Here is an 18775-nt window from a genome sequence, read left to right on the forward strand (position 1 = left end):
CTGTTCTGCCTGCGGCTATGGAACCCTGACATGTTCACCGTACGTGCTACCTTGTCTCGGACTCTATCTCTCTCTCTCTCTGAAGCAGGCAATGTTAAAAATACATTTTTAAAAATGCACTTTTCTTAAACGTAGTTTTGTAATTTACTAAAACAGCAGACAAGAAAATTGTTTGAAAAGGATCACGTTTTTTTCTGTGAGCCAATGGGGTAACCTACAAGTACCTTAAGCAAGCATTCACACCCCTTTTTCACATTTTGTGTTACAGCCTACAGTATTTAAAATTGATTACATGTACAGTGGGGAGAAGAAGTATTTGATACACTGCCGATTTTGCAGGTTTTCCTACTTACAAAGCATGTAGAGGTCTGTAATTTTTATCATAGGTACACTTCAACTGTGAGAGACGGAATCTAAAACAAAAATCCAGAAAATCACATTGTATGATTTTTAAGTAATTCATTTGCATTTTATTGCATGACATAAGTATTTGATACATCAGAAAAGCAGAACTTAATATTTGGTACAGAAACCTTTGTTTGCAATTACAGAGATCATACGTTTCCTGTAGTTCTTGACCAGGTTTGCACACACTGCAGCAGGGATTTTGGCCCACTCCTCCATACAGACCTTCTCCAGATCCTTCAGGTTTCGGGGCTGTCGCTGGGCAATACGGACTTTCAGCTCCCTCCAAAGATGTTCTATTGGGTTCAGGTCTGGAGACTGGCTAGGCCACTCCAGGACCTTGAGATGCTTCTTACGGAGCCACTCCTTAGTTGCCCTGGCTGTGTGTTTTGGGTCGTTGTCATGCTGGAAGACCTAGCCACGACCCATCTTCAATGCTCTTACTGAGGGAAGGAGGTTGTTGGCCAAGATCTCGCGATACATGGCCCTATCCATCCTCCCCTCAATACGGTGCAGTCGTCCTGTCCCCTTTGCAGAAAAGCATCCCCAAAAAATGATGTTTCCACCTCCATGCTTCACGGTTGGGATGGTGTTCTTGGGGTTGTACTCATCCTACTTCTTCCTCCAAACACGGCGTGTGGAGTTTAGACCAAAAAGCTCTATTTTTGTCTCATCAGACCACATGACCTTCTCCCATTCCTCCTCTGGATCATCCAGATGGTCATTGGCAAACTTCAGACGGGCCTGGTCATGCGCCGGCTTGAGCAGGGGGACCTTGCGTGCGCTGCAGGATTTTAATCCATGACGGCGTAGTGTGTTACTAATGGTTTTCTTTGAGACTGTGGTCCCAGCTCTCTTCAGGTCATTGACCAGGTCCTGCCGTGTAGTTCTGGGCTGATCCCTCACCTTCCTCATGATCATTGATGCCCTACAAGGTGAGATCTTGCATGGAGCCCCAGACCGAGGGTGATTGACCGTCATCTTGAACTTCTTCCATTTTCTAATAATTGCACCAACAGTTGTTGCCTTCTCACCAAGCTGCTTGCCTATTGTCCTGTAGCCCATCCCAGCCTTGTGCAGGTCTACAATTTTATCCCTGATGTCCTTACACAGCTCTCTGGTCTTGGCCATTGTGGAGAGGTTGGAGTCTGTTTGATTGAGTGTGTTGACAGGTGTCTTTTATACAGGTAACGAGTTCAAACAGGTGCAGTTAATACAGGTAATGAGTGGAGAACAGGAGGGCTTCTTAAAGAAAAGCTAACAGGTCTGTGAGAGCCGGAATTCTTACTGGTTGGTAGGTCATGCAATAAAATGAAAATTAATTACTTAAAAATCATACAATGTGATTTTCTGGATTTTTGTTTTAGATTCCGTCTCTCACAGTTGAAGTGTACCTATGATAAAAATGACAGACCTCTACATGCTTTGTAAGTAGGAAAACCTTCAAAATTGGCAGTGTATCAAATACTTGTTCTCCCCACTGTATGTTTTTTAGTCACTGGCCTACACACAGTGCCCAGTGCCCCATAATGTTAATTGGAATTGTTTTTCATTATTTTTTAAAACAGATTAATTCAATTTAAAAGCTGAAATGTCTTGAGTCAATGTATTCAACCCCTGTGTTATGGCAAGCCTAAAATATTTTAAAAAGCAGACTTTGAATATCTCTTTGAGCATGGTAAAGGTATTCATTACACTTTGGATGGCGCATCAAAACACCCAGCCACTTTAAAGATACAGGTGTCCTTCCTAAGTCAGTTGCCAGAGGAAAGAAACCGCTCAGGGATTTCACCATAAGGCCAATGGTGACTTTAAAACAGTTACAGCGTTTAATGGTTGTGATGAGAGAAAACTGAGGATGGATGAAAAACATTGTAGTTAGTCCACAATACTAACCTAATAGACAGAGTGAAAAGAAGGAAGCCTGTATAGAATAAAAATATTCAAAAACATGCATCCTGTTTGCAACAAGGTACGAAAGTAATAGTGCAAAATAAATGGCAAAGCTATTAACTTTTTGTCCTCAATACAAAGTGTTATGTTTGGGACAAATCCAACAACACATTACTGAGTACCACTCTCCATATTTTCAAACATAGTGGTGGCTGCATCATGTTACGGGTATGCTTGTAATCATTAAGGCCTGGGGAGTTTTTCAGGATAAAAAAGAAATGGAATGGAGCTAAGCACAGGCAGAATCCTAGAGAACAACCTGGTTCAGTCTGCTTTCCACCAGACACTGGGAGACTAATTCACCATTCAGCAGGACAATAACCTAAAACACAAGGCCAAATCTACACTGGAGTTGCTTACCAAGAAGACAGTGAATGTTCTTGAGTGGCTACAGTTTTGATTTAAATCTACTACAAAATATATGGCAAAACCTAAAAAGGGTTGTCTAGCAATGATCAACTACCACTTTGACAGAGCTTGAAGAATGTTGAAAAGAATAATGGGCAAATGTTGCACAATACAGGTGTGGAAAGCTCTTGGAGACTTACTCAAAGATTCACAGTTCTAATTGCTGCCAAAGGTGACATTTCTGGATTTCATTATCAAAAAATTTGCAACAAATTTCAAATAACATGTTACAACTTTATCATTACGGGGTGTTGTGTGTAGATGGTTGAGATTTTTTTTATTTTGAATCCATTATGAATTCAGCCTGTAACACAACAAAATGTGGAATAAGTCAAGGGGTATGAATACTTTTCTGAAGGCAATGTAGGTAACCATACGTTGTTTTCCCCACAGGCAGGTGTTCTATCTAAAACCGACTTGGACCATCCTATGCAGAGATCTCAGTAAATATTGTATTGTCTCTACCACACTGCCCAGCCTGGCTGTACTACCTACAGTGAATTCGGAAAGTATTCAGACCCTTTGACTTTTTCCACATTTTGTTATGTTAGAGCCTTAATCTAAAATGGATTAATTTGTTTTCCCCCTCATCAATCTACACACAATACCCCATAATGACAAAGACAAAACAGGTTTTTAGAAACGCTTGCAAATGTTTTAAAAATAACTGCTGTCACATTAACATACGTATTCAGACCCTTTACTCAGTACTTTGTTAAACACCTTTGGCAGCAATTACAGCTTCAAGTCTTCTTGGGTATGACGCTACAAGCTTGGCACACCTGTATTTGGGGAGTTTCTCCCATTCTTCTCTGCAGATCCTCTCAAGATCTGTCAGGTTGGAATCGGGAGTGTCGCTGCCCAGCTATTTTCAGGTCTCTCCAGAGATGTTCGAGTGGGTTTAACTCCGGGCTCTGGCTGGGCCACTCAAGGACATTGTCCCGAAGCAACTCCTGCGTTGTCTTGGCTGTGTGCTTAGGGTCGTTGTCCTGTTGGAAGGTGAACCTTCGCAGCAGTCTGAGGTCCTGAACACTCTGAAGCAGGTTTTCATCAAGGAACTCTCTGTACTTTGCTCCGTTCATCTTTCCCTCAATCCTGACTAGTCTCCCAGTCCCTACCGCTGAAAAACATCCCCACAGCATGATGCTGCCACCACCATGCATCACCGTAGGGAGGGTGCCATGTTTCCTCCAGATGCAACGCTTGGCATTCAGGACAAAAAGTTTAATCTTGGTTTCATCAGACCAGAGAATCTTGTTTCTCATGGTCTGAGAGACTTTAGGTGCATTTAGGTGCCTGTGTTCTTGGAACCTTCAATGCTGCAGAATTTGTTTGGGCACCCTTCCTCAGATCTGTGCCTTGACACAATCCTGTCTCAGGGCTCTACGGACAATTCCTTCGACCTCATGGCTTGGTTTATGCTCTGACATGCACTGTCAAATGTGGGATCTTATATAGACAAGTGTGTGCCTTTCCAAATCATGTCCAATCAATTGAATTTACCACAGATAGACTCCAATGAAATTGAAACATCTTAAGCATGATCACTAGAAACAGGAAGCACCCGAGCTTAATTTCGAGTCTCAAAGGGTCTGAATACTTAAGTAAATAAGGTATTTCTGTTATTTTTTATACATTTGCAAAAAATATTAAAAACCTGTTTTCCCTTTGTCATTATGGGGTATTGTGTGTAGATTAATGAGGGAAAAAGTTAATATAATCAATTTTAAAATAAGGCTGTAATTTAACAAAATGTGGATAAAGTCAAGGGGTCTGAATACTTTCCGAATGCAATGTATGCTCCCTCTCAAGATAATACCTTTCTGAACTGCCTATCAAAGCTGTGGAAGACCATTGCCCAAGAACTGCCAGATCCCTACATTTGTTTTGTTAAATTGTTTTTTGTTTTTAAAGCGACTGTCCGATTCTACTTGTTCTATATACAATATACAGACATAATTCTGGGTAACACATCTGAACATATCTGCATTGGTAAACGAGGTGACACGCTATGAACAGCGACAGGCCATGCATCCTCGTCCTTCGGCTAAATGTACCTCTTGCCATTCCTCTGTATCGTTCGACAATCTTGACACTACTGGGACGACTGGTGAGGACGCGCTCTCGCGTTGTCCTTTCTGCGCGCTCCCGTGCCACCTTCGATTCCAGTAGTTTCCTCCGCAATGCCCTATTTTCTTTCTGGCTTTGCGTTATTTCCAAACGAAACACTGCATAGTCGTCGTCTACGAGTTTACAGATCTCTGCCACGGCTGCATTCGCTAGAACCTCCATGATGGAGGCTATTTGAGTGTGAAAAATCATACAGTTAGCCATTGTTAGCTAGCTAGCTAGTTAGCTAGAAAACAAATCCTGCCTCCAACTCGAACTAAACACTACATAGGGTGATGATGTGTAGTTAAATTAATCAGATTTTGAGTTCCAGGATGTTAAAACGTCTAAATAAAACCGCTAACGTGAAAGTTGTTGTAAGGCTTGTTCACTTCCGTTTACTTGTCTGTTTCCGGTGTTGTGCCTAAAAGCTCCCCCCTGACATTCGCATTTCTACAACTGAAGCCACACTTTATGATTGTTAACTCTGAAAGAGAGGAATAACAGTAAAGTAACAAGTTATACAATTTAATTAAATACACTGATGTAACTGAAAAAATAAGGCAAAAAAAAGTGAATGTCAAATATATTCAATAAACAAAGAAATAAATAGTACCTCTATGCCTCACTGAAGCATGACCTTTGATGTGGTTGTTGGCCAAATATTGTTCAGCCTTATGTGCAGAAAGGGCAGTGATGAAGTCGACTGCTGCTGCATTTTTTCATTTTGGGACTCTCGCCCTCCAATAACACACTAATGTGTCTCTATACATCAAAGAAAATAAGCATGGACATAAAAGGCACGATAATTAGAAAGGCATGAAATAAGCAATAGGCATTTAATTTCATTATTGTATATACTATGTGTAGGCTGTGTAGACTATGTGTAACTTAGGGAATGGCCGTCGGCATCAACGATACACATTTAGAGCCAGCCAAACACAAGGCATACATTGAAGAAACACAGAAAATCAACAATCAAATTGATTACATAACTGTACATGTAAACCTAGGCTTACTGCTCAAGTAGACAAATGTGTCCAAATAAGATTCCCTCATTGTAAGCAATTAGCTAGCTCACGTGCAAAAGGGTGCTATTGCTAATTAGCTAGCTCACGTGCATATGGCTGCTGATTAACGCTATGCTAAAATTGGTGCGGTTGTTGGCACTAGTAATGTCTGCAGTTTTCAGTTTGGCTATTAGTTTCAAGTGTATTAGTCTATAAATACATCTCTTTGCCAAAATTCGTCATCTCCCATGTCTTATTCGACTAGTAGTTGTTCTGAAATGTTTATTGCTTGCCTACATTTTACTCCCTCCTCTGTTTAATATAACACACATACATTAATTATTCATTTCGGTTGCCTATCCTGACGTGAAGTTTGTTATATAGAAAGTATTTGACTCTGATGTGTGCACAGAAAGTATTTTACTCTAGCCACAAAATTAAGGAAATTAGAAGGGGGGGTGGGGATTTCGATTAACCTACTGAAAGTATACTGACTAAAAGGCAAAACAGAACTGTCAAATTATATTATAGCTGTGTCGTGGTATACTTGCAAATTAGAATCTTAAGTGTAACATCAGTTTTGGGGGGAAAATTGAAATGCCCATCAAATTTTTTCCCCAGTTTGCTGAATGAAGAGTCGATTGTCTTTTGAAATACGGACAACGATGTTAACATCATGAGAGAAGAAATGGCAGTCACTCTCCTCCAAAACATTGGTATGTTAAATTTCTAATTTAACTTCTCTGATCTACGGATCCCGGATACCGGTTTGAATTCGACAACATACGGTGATCGCCACAAATAGTCATATTAAACATTCCTGAAAATACAAGTGTCTCACATGCTTCAAAAGCCTAGAATCTTGCTAATCCAACTGCGTTGTCAGATTTAAAAAAGGATTTACTGCGAAAGAATACGATGCGATTATCTGAGCACAGAGCCCCATACCAAACTACTTTTTCAACCAGCACAGGCGTAACAAAATCACAGATTGCATTGAAATAAATTGTTTACCTTTGAAGATCTTGCTCTGTTTGCAATCCCAAGGCTCATTGTTACACAATGAATGGTCTTTTTTTTCGGTTAAATCCATTTTTATAGCCTAACACGAAACATTTTGGGAATGCTTATCTCGTTGAATTTCGTGTCATTCAATTTTCTACGAAACATTCGATGTAAATACATAGACTAAACCTGACTTTATCCAGTCATGTTTGGTTTCCTTGCAATCAACTGTTTGTTTGTAACACAACCAAACTTGATGGGTCATTTCGCGGGACGTATTGACCCGAAAAAAAACGATTGGAAGACAACAAGTAACGACCTCATTGTGCACCAATTATATGACCGCTGTTTCGTTGATTGACTGTATTTTAACCCAATGACCACTGATCATCTTGAAATCTAGCTGGGTAGATAGCCAATGAGCAGAGGAAAACGGCAATATGTAATGTTTGTGTTTTGGAAGACCAACCCATGTAGTAAACTCTGGCGTAAAGATCGTCATTCGCCATTGAAGAATCATACTGGAAGGAACCAAACTCATTACGCACAGCACTGTTTCGGTAACAAGCATTTTCAGATGTTTATAAATCGAACATCATGGCGAATAAGTCAGGGAAAGCTAAATCTAAGACTAGATATACGAATGTAGACGAAATTATAGAGGAAATTGATCGTGAAAGTGAAACATATGCTTTTGGAAGACGACTCAGTTAGCGACCATGACTCAAATGGAAGCATATTTTTTGAACGGAGAGGACATTGTTTTGGACTGGTAAGTTCTTCTCATGCTAATGCCGTTGTTTGAAATTAATAATATAAAATATTATTTGTGATTGTTTTTACATTTTATTTGCAATATATAAAAATTTAATGAAATGTGTAAAGTACACATTGGCTATACTTCCTCCAGCGGCATGCTTCCTCAGTCTACATATTATGGATTAGAGGGAGCATGGTCGAGATGCGTGTGTCTGCCGCCAACGTGTCCATCCCCCTTTGAAGCTGGTTCATCCAGCTGGACCCCTGCTGTCTCTGGCTCCACACCTCCCGGGCCATCTAGAGGTAATCTGTTCATATTTACTCTTGAGGGCTATATAAATAGATTTGATTTGATAGAGGACTGAGGGTCTTCCAAATATTGAAAGTGTGTAAATAGTTACCCATGTTATTTTGTAAATGTATATTTTTTTTTTCTTCATATTTTTTTTGCAATATTTTCTTTCCCATTTTTCCCCCCCATTTTTTTCCCTCCATTTTTTGGGGGGGTGTGTTAGAATACCATTTTGGTATTTTGTATATAGTTATTTGTTTCAAAATGTATACATTCACCAATTTGGCCACTTGGGTACATTTGGGCTACTTGTGTGGGACACCTGGGTGACTTCATGATAAATGTCATGTAGCACACTCATTTTGGAAGTTATCATTCTGAAACTTTGCACAACTACTGTTGCCCTCTTATGTTTTTCACTGAAATTGTCCCCATTTTCATATCTGATTGTTTGTTTTATCTTGTTCATTTTAAAGATGATGATACAACAATTAAAAAGAAAAAACGTATGTTTTTTTCATTGTATTATCTAAACCAGATCTATTGTCTTATATTCTCCTACATTCAATTCACATTTACACAAACTTCAGAGTCTTTTCTTTCAAATGGTACCAAGAATATGCATATCCTTGCTCCTGGGCCTGAGCTGGAGGCAGTTAGATTTGGGTATGTCTTCAGGCGGAAATAGAAAGAAGGGGGGAGGGTAGTTTTTAATATAATTGTAGATTTAAAAAAAAAAACATTTATATGGATCTTTCAATGTTATCTTTGATCCAACTTCTGACTACATGGCCGCTAAAGGGGCTGTCTGAGGCTGTTTTTCACTGTTCAGGCTAGTTCCAGTGAAGGGAAATCTTAACACTACAGCATACAATTACATTCTAGACGATTCTGTGCCTACAACTTTGTGGCAACAGTTTGGGGAGGGCCCTTTCCTGTTTCAGCATGACAATGCCCCTGTGCACACAGTGAGGTCAATACAGAAATGGTTTGTCGAGATAGGTGTGGAAGAACTTGACTGGCCAGCACAGAGCCCTGACCTCAACCCCATATTGAAACCTTTGTGAGGAATTGGAAAACTGACTGCGAGCCAGGCCTAATCACCCAACATCAGTGCCCGACCTCACTAATGCTCTTGTGGCTGAATGGAAGCAAGTCCCCACAGCAATGTTACAACATCTAGTGGATAGCCTTCCAAGAAGAGAGGAGGCTGTTATAGCAGCAAAGGTTGGGGCCAAAACCAAGTAAATGCCCATGATTTTGGAATGAGATGTTCGACGAGCAGGCGTCCACATACTTTTGGTCATGTAGTGTAGTTACAAGCGAAAATGTGGTTACACCCAACTCAGCCAGCTAACAGAAAAATATCCTGCTTTCCTCAGCATACCGCTTGCAATATAACAGAAAATGCTCCACAGTCTCTGCCTCCCAGTGGTGGAAAAAGTACCAAATTGTCATACTTGAGAGAAAGTATACATACCTTAATACAGGTATTCCCAAACTGGGGTAGGTACAGTTTAAGTTGGAAGTTTATATACACCTTAGCCAAATGCATTTGAACTCAGTTTTTCACAATTCCTGACATTTAATCCGAGTAAGAATTCCCTGTCTTAGGTCAGTTAGGATCACCACTTTATTTTAAGAATGTGAAATGTCAGAATAATAGTAGAGAGAAGGATTTATTTCAGCTTTTATTTCTTTCATCACATTCCCAGTGGGTCAGAAGTTTACATACACTCAATTAGTATTTGGTAGCATTGCCTTTAAATTGTTTAACTTGGGTCAAACGTTTCGGGCAGCCTTCCACAATAAGTTTTGGCCCATTCCTCCTGACAGAGCTGGAGTAACTGAGTCAGGTTTGTAGGCATCCTTGCTCGCACACGCTTTTTCAGTTCTGCCCACACATTTTCTATAGGATTGAGGTCAGGGCTTTGTGATGGCCACTCCAATACCTTGACTTTGTTGTCCTTAAGCCATTTTGCCACAACTTTGGAAGTGTGCTTGGGGTCATTGTCCATTTGGAAGACCCATTTGCGACCAAGCTTTAACTTCCTGACTGATGTCTTGAGATGTTGCTTCAATATATCCACATAATATTCCTTTCTCATGATGCCATCTATTTTGTGAAGTGCACCAGACCCTCCTGCAGCAAAGATCCCCCACAACATGATGCTACCACCCCCGTGCTTCACGGTTGGGATGGTGTTCTTGGGTTGCAAGGCTCCCCCTTTTTCCTCCAAACATAACAATGGTCATTATGGCCAAACAGTTCTATTTTTGTTTCATCAGACCAGAGGACATTCTCCCAAAAGTACGATTTTTATCCCCATGTGCAGTTAACCGTCGTCTGTCTTTTTTATGGTGGTATGGAGCAGTGGCTTCTTCCTTGCTGAGCAGCCTTTCAGGTTATGTCAATATAGGACTCGTTTTACTGTGGATATAGATACTTTTGTATCTGTTTCCTCCAGCATCTTCACAAAGTCCTTTGCTGTTGTTCTGGAATTGATTTGCACTTTTCGCACCAAAGTACGTTCATCTCTAGGAGACAGAACGCGTCTCCTTCCTGAGCGGTATGACAGCTGCTTGGTCCCATGGTGTTAATATTTGCATACTATTGTTTGTACAGATGAACATGGTACCTTCAGGCATTTGGAAATTGCTCCCAAGGATGAACCAGACTTGTGGAGGTCTACAATTTATTTTTTTAGGTCTTGGCTGATTTCTTTTGATTTTCCCATGATGTCAAGCAAATAGGCACTGAGTTTGAAGGTAGGCCTTGAAATACATTCACAGGTACACCTCCAATTGACTCAAATTATGTCAATTAGCCTATCAGAAGCTTCTAAAGCCATGACATCATTTTCTGGAATTTTCCAAGCTGTTTAAAGGCACAGTCAACTTAGTGTATGTAAACGTCTGACCCACTGGAAATGTTATACAGTGAATTATAAGTGAAATAATCTGTAAACAATTGTTGGAAAAATTACTTGTGTCATGCACAAAGTAGATGACCTAACTGACTTGCCAAAACTATAGTTTGTTAACAAGAAATTTGTGGAGTGGTTGAAAAATGAGTTTTAATGACTCCAACCTATGTGTATGTAAACTTCCGACTTCAATTGTACGCGCAATGCCGTCAATAGGTACGCCAAATTAAAATGTGATTCACATTTTGAAACAGTTGATTTTCCAACGGGGCAATACATTTGGGTGAGTTTTTTTCTCGTCTGCCAGAAAATAAAATGAAACCATCTAGTGTTCAGCAAAATAACAACACAATGTCAAATACAGGTAGCCTTGTCAAATGATTAACATCCAATCACATTAACCGTTACTCTCTCTACACTAACTGTCCGTATGTAGCCAAACGTAGCTGCTGCTTATTCCGTTTGCTCGAAAATTGATTAATGGTTAAAAAAAGTAAGGCCCACGTCCATTGTGACACATACCAGCTCTACTGGTAGTACTGCTACAACCAGCAGTACTACACCTGCACCTGTCGATGACACAAGTTGTTTTGCTTCCACGAGCACATCCAATGCTAGCATCAGTAATTCTACATTTGTTGTGAGCCCAGCTAGCATGGACACTGACAGTTGTGAATCTGATGCAGCCGAAGAGCCTGTGCCCCCTTACCCAGGAAAGCACTGAACAACAGACAGGGACGTTGGACCATCGAAGAGGCGCAAATATGATGAGAACTACATTTATTTGGGGTTCACTTATATTGGGAGTGGGGCCTTTCCTCAGCCACAGTGTGTTATATGTGCAAAAATACTATCTCACAACTCAATGAAACCTTTACTTTGCGCAGACATTTAGAAACAAAACATGTCAATTTGAAAAATAAGCCCCAGGAGTTTTTGGAGCGAGAATTAAGACGACTTTTGAGTAGTAAGATATGTATAAAAGCAACAGATACCATTAATAAGAAGGGGCTAGAAGCGTCTTATATGGTGAGCTACCCGAGTGGCTAGGACAGGCAAGCCACATACTATTGTGGAGGACTTAATTCTTCCTGCTGCCGTGGATATGGCTGGGACAATGCTGGGGGAAAAGGCCCAAAAAACTATACAGACAATGCCTCCATCAAACACTGTTTCACAACCCATCAGTGACATGGCAGGAGATGTTTTGAAACAATTACTGCTTTGCATACAAGCCAGTGAGTCAACAGACGTGGCGGGCCTGGCACAGCTCCTGGTATATGTCCTTTACGTTTATGGGGAGTCAATTATGGAAGACATCCTCTTCTGCAAACCACTGGAAACCAAGACAACAGGAGAGGATATTTTTAAAGTACTGGACAGCTTTGTGACATCAAATGGACTTTGGTGGTCAAGATGTGTTGGTATCTGTACTGATGGCGCGAAAGCCATGACAAGGAGACATAGTGGAGTGGTAACGCACGTGCAAGCAGTTGCTCGCAACGCTACTTGGGTACACTGCAGCATCAACCAAGAGGCTCTTGCTGCCAAGAGAATGCCTGACAGCTTGAAAGACGTTTTGGACACTACAATGAAAATGGTTCACTTTGTTAAAGCAAAGCCCCTGAACTCTTGTGTATTTTCTGCATTATGCAGTTATATGGGCAGCAACCATGTAACTCTTTTATAACCAGAAGTGAGCTGGTTATCAAGGGGCAAAGTATTGACACGTTTTTTTAAATTGAGAGATGAGCTTAAAGTTTCCTTTACTGACCATCATTTTCACTTGTCTGACCGCTTGCATGATGATGAGTTTCTCACACGACTGGCCTATCCAGGTGAAGTTTTTTTTTGCCTGAATGATCTGAATCTAGGATTACAGTGACTCTCCACAACTATATTCAATGTGCGGGACAAAATTGAGGCTATGATTAAGAAGTTGGAGCTCTTCTCTGTCTGCATTAACAAGGACAACACACAGGTCTTTACATCCTTGTATGCCTTTTTGTGTGTAAATGAACTCAAGCTCAAAGACGATGTCAAATGTGATATAGCAAAGCACCTGAGTTAGTTGGGTGCGCAATTACGCTGGTAATGTCACGCCCTAACTATAGAGAACCCAGAGGGCTCCAGCGACGGTTCACAGTCCGGAGCTTCCAGCGACGGTTCACAGCCCGGAGCTTCCAGCGACGGTCAACGGTCCGGAGCTTCCAGTGACGGTCAACGGTCCGGAGCCTCCAGCGACGGTCAACGGCCCGGAGCTTCCAGCGACGGTCAACGGCCCGGAGCCTCCAGCGACGGTCAACGGCCCGGAGCCTCCAGCGACGGTCAACGGCCCGGAACCTCCAGCGACGGTCAACGGCCCGGAGCCTCCAGGGACGGTCAACGGCCCGGAGCCTCCAGGGACGGTCCACGGCTCGGAGCATCCAGTGACGGTCTACGGCTCGGAGCATCCTGCGCCGGTGCCATGGCTGGAGCGTTTCTCTGCGCCGGTGCCTAGTCCAGGCACGGCGTCCAGTACCGCTCCATGGCCGGAGCCTTCCTCTGCGCTGGTGCCCAGAGGACTCTCTACGGTGTATAGGTCAGAGCGTGACTAGGGGGGTTTCTAGCATTTCTATTTCTATGTTGGTATTTGTATGGTTCCCAATTAGAAGCAGCTGTTTATCGTTGTCTCTAATTGGGGATCATACTTAAGTTGTGCATTGTTCCAACCTGTGTTGTGGGATATTGTTTTCAGTTAGTGCCTTAGTGCGCTCTGTACTGGACATTCGTTGATTCTTTGTTGTTTTTGTTAAGGTTTACTTTGAAATAAAATATGTGGAACTATATGCATACTGCGCCTTGGTCCGCTCCTTTCGACGATCGTGACAGAATATCCCACCACAAAAGGACCAAGCAGCGTGCTATGGAGGAAAAAGTGAGTTGGACCTGAGAGGAAATCCTGGGAGGATGCGAGACCCTTCCTTGGAGGGAGTCGCCAAGGAATCTGGAAGGACAGCGACGACGCCAGGATCCGCGTCCACAGAAACTCCAAGATTCTTTTGGGGGAGGGCACAAGGGGCGGTCGGCTGACCAGAGGAGAGAGCCAGAGACCGTCTGGCAGTCGATGGAGGAGTTTGAGGAGGGATACCGGAGAGAGGTGTTGGCGAGGAGTATGCTGCAGCGCAGGCGTGCTGAAGAGCGTGTCTTCAGTCCGGTGCCACCTGTGCCGGCTCCACGCACCAGGCCTCCAGTACGCCTCCCCAGTCCGGTACGTCTTGTGCCGGTTCCTCGCACTCGCCCTGAAGAGCGTGTCTTCAGTCCGCTGCCACAGCAACCCCAAGATGTTTTTTTGGGGGGGCACAAGGAGCTATCGGTAGAGCTGCGGAGAGAGTCAGAGACCATCGGTGAGTTGATGGAGCTGTTGGAGGAGGTAGACCGGAGAGATATGTTGACTAGGTGTATTTTGCACGGCATTCACCCTGAAGAGCGTGTCATCAGTCCGGTGCCACCTGTGCCGGCTCCACGCACCAGGCCTCCAGTGCGCCTCCCCAGTCCGGTACGTCCTGTGCCTGCTCCCCGCACTCGCCCTGAAGAGCGTGTCATCAGTCCGGTGCCACCTGTGCCGACTCCACGCACCAGGCCTCCAGTGCACCTCCCCAGCCCGGTTCGTCCTGTGCTGGCTTCCCGCACTCGTCCACCAGTGCGTGTGTACAGTCCGGAGCTTCCAGCAACGGTCAACGGCCCGGAGCTTCCAGCGACGGTCAACGGCCCGGAGCGTCCAGCAACGGTCAGCGGCCCGGAGCCACCTCCAGCGACGGTCAACGGCCCGGAGCCACCTCCAGCGACGGTCAACGGCCCGGAGCCACCTCCAATGACGGTCAACGGCCCGGAGCCACCTCCAATGACGGTCAACGGCCCGGAGCTTCCAGTGACGGTCCACGGCTCGGAGCATCCTGCGCCAGTGCCATGGCTGGAGCCTTTCTCTGCGCCGGTGCCCAGTCCAGGCCCGGCGTCCAGTCCCGCTCCATGGCCGGAGCCTTCCTCTGCGCCGGTGCCCAGGCCAGGCACGGCGTCCAGTCCCGCTCCATGGCCGGAGCCTTCCTCTGCGCCGGTGCCCAGGCCAGGCACGGCGTCCAGTCCCGCTCCATGGCCGGAGCCTTCCTCTGCTCCAGTGCTCAGTCCGGGCACGGCGTTCAGCCCGGCTTCAGGGCCAGATCTGCGGTCTGAGCGGGGGCTACGTCCCGCACCGGAGCCGCCACTGACGCTAGTTGCCCACCCTAACCCTCCCCATCTAGGTTCAGGTTTTTGCGGTCGGAGTCCGCACCTTTGGGGGGGGTACTGTCACGCCCTAACCATAGAGAGCCCTCTGGGTTCTCTATGGTGTATAGGTCAGAGCGTGACTAGGGGGGATTCTAGCGTTTCTATTTCTATGTTGGTATTTGTATGGTTCCCAATTAGAGGCAGCCGTTTATCGTTGTCTCTAATTGGGGATCATACTTAAGTTGCCCATTGTTCCCACCTGTGTTGTGGGATATTGTTTTCAGTTAGTGCCTAAGTGCGCTCTGTACTGGATGTTTGTTGATTCTTTGTTGTTTTTGTTAAGGTTTACTTTGAAATAAAAGTGGAACTATACGCACGCTGCGCCTTGGTCCGCTCCTTTCAAAGATCGTGACAGGTACTTTCCCGAAACGGATGACACAAACAACTGGATTCGTTGTCCCTTTCATGCCCTGGCTCCAGTCCACTTAATGATATATGAACAAGAGAGCCTCATCAAAATTGCAACAAGCGGTTCTGTGAAAATTGAATTTAATCAGAACCTACTGCCAGATTTCTGGATTGGGCTGCGCTCAGAGTATCCTGCCTTGGCAAATCGCGCTGTTAAGACACTGATGCCCTTTGCAACCACGTACCTATGTGAGAGTGGATTCTCGGCCATCACGAGCATGAAAACTAAATACAGGCACAGACTGTGTGTGGAAAATGATTTAAGACTGAGACTCTCCAATACAACCCAACATTGCAGAGTTATGTGCATCCTTTCCAGCAGACCCTTCTCATTAACCTGTCGTGAGTTATTCACAAATTTTGATGACCAAAAGGTTTTATATGTAAGATGGCTAAATAAAGAGCAAAATTACTGATTATTATTTGGGCCCTAGCCATATAAGAGCTCTTTGACACTTCCCACGAGCCGGGTTGTGGCAAAAACTCACACTCATTCTTATGTTTAATAAATGTATCTTATAGTGTGTGTGTGGCAGGCTTACAATGATGGCAAAAAAATATATTTGAGACCGCGCTGACCCTAGTGCTAGAGGGGGTACGCAGGTGGAGGTTGAATGTTTGAAGGGGTACGGGACTATAAACAGTTTGGGAAAGTTACTCAAGTAAAAGTGAAAGGCACCCAGTAAAATATTACTTGAGTAAAAGTCTAAAAGTATTTGGTTTTAAATATACTTAAGTATCAAAGTACATTTAATTTCTAAAATATACTTATCTAAAGTATAATATAAATTCCTTATATTAAGCAAACCAGACGGCACAATTTCTTGTTTTAAAATGTTTTTAAAACACTAAGACATTATTTACAAAAGATGTGTGTTTGGTGAGTCCGCCAGAACATAGGCAGTAGGGATGACCATGTGTTCTCTTGATAAGTGCATGAATTTCACAATTGTCCTGTTCTGCTAAGCCTTAAAGATGTAGCGAGTACTTTTGGGTGTCAGGGAAAATGTAGTGAAGTAAAAGTTGTCAAAAATATAAATAGTAAGGTACAGATACTCCCCAAAAACGTTTTATGTAGTACTTTAAATGATTTTTGCTTAAGTAGTTTACACTACTGCTACCTCCCCACATTCCTCATACTTGCTATCTGGGTGTTTCCCCACTAACAATAACCCACTTCCCAATCCACAATGACCGAACCTCAGCCTTGTCAACAGAACCCCATCCCTCCTTTCCCTCCCAGATACCAACTGACCTCCCTTCCAGATTTCTGGATAGAGAAAAACTGCCTTCTTAGCTCCTCTCTCTCCCACTCACGTTGCCACTCCTGTGTCAACCCCTCTGCTTTGATGCTCATACGTTCCACCCCCCCTAACAGGACCACAACATCTACCTCCTCCCTCTTCAGAGCTACCTTATCTGCTTGCTACCTTATCTGCTGCCCCAACATGAGCTGAGACCCATAGAAAACCGACCTTACACTCTTTCTGCCCCACCTTATAAAGTGGCAACAGCTCTATTATCAGGTCTGTGCGTGCCTTTAACTTCCCTTCTCTGTGTCCAGCAGACTTCTTCCTCTTTGTTTATTATGGTGAACTAGCTTCAAAAGGTATATTGTCACCATTAACTGGATGGGGGTACAAAAGAAAAGTAAATTCCATACAGTGAAGGGAACATTTACATTTAAGCTGCAATATGTAACTTTTTGGGCGACCCAACCAAATGCACATAGAAATATGAGTTATAGATCCACCATTATCATTGAAAACACGTCTAAGACTTGGTAGATCAGTTCTATGTGCGCTATTTCTATGCTTCTCATTCTTAAGTTTGATTTTTTTCTTATTTTACTTTCTGTTTTGTAAACCAGCTTCAAACAGCTGAAAAAACAATATTTGTGGTTATGGGAAATATATTTCACAGCGGTTTAGATTATATACTGATTCTCTACACTTTAGACCCTTTCTTCTTTAAAGTTGCTGGCCCTGTAATCGCCAAGCCTATCTCTGACCTTTTTAACCTGTCTCTCCTCTCTGAGGAGCTTCCCATTGCTTGGAAGGCAGCCACGGTTAGTCCTTATTTTGCCCTGTTTATCAAAAGGGTAGGAAAACTTGTCAATAATCAACTGACTGGCTTTCTTGATGTCAATAGTATTCTCTCTGGTATGCAATCTGGTTTCCGCTCAGGTTATGGGTGTCACTGCAACCTTAAAGGTCCTCAATGATGTCACCATTGCCCTTGATTCTAAGCAATATTGTGCTGCTATTTTTATTGACTTTGCCAAATCTTTTGATATGGTAGACCATTCCATTCTTGTGGGCCGGCTAAGGAGTATTGGTATCTCTGAGGGGTCTTTGGCCTGGTTTGCGAACTACCTCTCTCAAAGAGTGTAGTGTATAAAGTCAGAACATCTGCTGTCTCAGCCACTGCCTGTCACCAAGGGAGTACCCCAAGGCTTGATCCTAGGCCCCACGCTCTTCTCAATTTACATCAACAACATACCTCAGGCAGTAGGAAGCTCTCATCTATTTATATGCAGATGATACAGTCTTATACTCAGCTGGGCCCTCCCTGGATTTTGTGTTAAACATTCTGCAACTAAGATTTCCTAATGTCCTACAAGTTTTCTCTGCCCTTAACCTTGTTCTGAACACCTCCAAAGCAAAGATCATGTAGTTTTGTAAGAATGCCCTCTCCCCACTGGTGTGATTACTACCTCTGAGGGTTTAGAGCTTGAGGTAGTCACCTCATACAAGTACTTAGGAGTATGGCTAGACGGTACACTGTCCTTCTCTCAGCACATATCAAAGCTGCAGGCTAAGGTTACATCTCGACTTGGTTTACTCTATCGTAATCGTTCCTCTTTCACCCCAGTTGCCAAACTAATCCTGATTCAGATGACCGTCCTACCATTGCTAGATTACGGAGACATAATTTATAGATTGGCAGGTAAGTGTGCTCTTGAGCGGTTAGATGTTTTTTACCATTCGGCCATCTGATTTGCCACCAATGTTCCGTATAGGACACATCACTGCACTCCATACTCTACTGTAAACTGGTCATCTCTGTATACCCGTCACAAGACCCACTGGTTGTTGTTATTTATAAAACCCTCTTAGGCCTCACTCCCCCCTATCTGAGATATCTACTGCAGCCCTCATCCTCCACATATAACACCTGTTCTGCCAGTCACATTC

General features: G+C 43.3%; 1 protein-coding gene across 1 annotated transcript in view; it reads right to left on the reverse strand.

Moving 5' to 3' along the window:
- Nucleotides 1–18775, reverse strand: part of LOC120034862 (protein glass-like) — a 467553-nt gene that overhangs the window by 387806 nt on the left and 60972 nt on the right. The window lies entirely within an intron of this gene.

This window comes from Salvelinus namaycush, chromosome 42, assembly GCF_016432855.1.
Source record: "Salvelinus namaycush isolate Seneca chromosome 42, SaNama_1.0, whole genome shotgun sequence".
Lineage (NCBI taxonomy): Eukaryota > Metazoa > Chordata > Actinopteri > Salmoniformes > Salmonidae > Salvelinus > Salvelinus namaycush.